The sequence below is a fragment of the Dipodomys ordii genome, unplaced genomic scaffold (assembly GCF_000151885.1).
Source record: "Dipodomys ordii isolate 6190 unplaced genomic scaffold, Dord_2.0 Scaffold117, whole genome shotgun sequence".
Classification (NCBI taxonomy): Eukaryota; Metazoa; Chordata; class Mammalia; order Rodentia; family Heteromyidae; genus Dipodomys; species Dipodomys ordii.
The window spans coordinates 2,293,964-2,294,566 of record NW_012267333.1 but is presented as its reverse complement, the minus strand read 5'-3'; the positions used below and the strand labels follow the sequence as shown (position 1 = coordinate 2,294,566).

The window sequence follows — 603 nt, the reverse complement described above, 5'->3', positions numbered from 1 at the left end:
CCCAACCCCGGTCTTTCCGGCCGCGGGTGAGTCCGCCGGCCTCGGAGGAGGGCAAAGTCCGGACAGAATTGCGAGTTAACCTTGGATGCACTGAACGAACAGCTTTGCTAGCCGAGGACGACATCCGCGCGCCCCAGCCCCCTGGAGGGCGCTGCCCACCGCTGACGGGTCACGGGTCCCCGCGACGACAATCGGGGGAGGGAGGGGTGATGGGGAGCACCCCCACATCGCCGGGCGGGGGCGCGTGGAGGTCAGGAGGACGCGCGCTCCGGTGCCCGCGAACCCTGCAAGGTCTCCGGTGAGGGGTCCCTTGGTTCGCCAGCTCCGAAGCGGCGCTGGATCAAGCGCAGGCGCCGTTCCACTCGTGTTTCCACCACCCACAGCACACCCCCACGGCCTCGCCGCAGCCGGGCTCTGGCGGGGTCCGTCTCTTGGGTATCACACATTGATTGATTGGTTGATTGATTGAGGAACCGAACCTGCGGAGGGGCCGCTGGGTCCGGTGTGGATGGAGGGGTTAACGCGGGACTCGAGGGGAGCGCTCAGGTGCGGCTGGATCCCGAGCGAGGGGAGGTGTGGCGCTGGCGCGGGGCCGGGCGGCGC

The 603-nt window shown here is 69.3% G+C and overlaps 1 protein-coding gene across 3 annotated transcripts in view; it reads left to right on the top strand.

The window, feature by feature from the left end:
* Nucleotides 1–210: 210 nt before the first annotated feature.
* Nucleotides 211–603, top strand: part of Stx3 (syntaxin 3) — a 44,585-nt gene continuing 44,192 nt past the window's right edge. For 2 of the 3 annotated variants that reach the window (XR_001175572.1, XM_013029244.1), the window contains exon 1: nt 211–435. The gene's annotated coding sequence lies outside the window, so the exon portion shown is untranslated. The remainder of the gene's footprint in view (nt 436–603) is intronic. The other variant, XM_013029246.1, reaches the window with a different exon arrangement.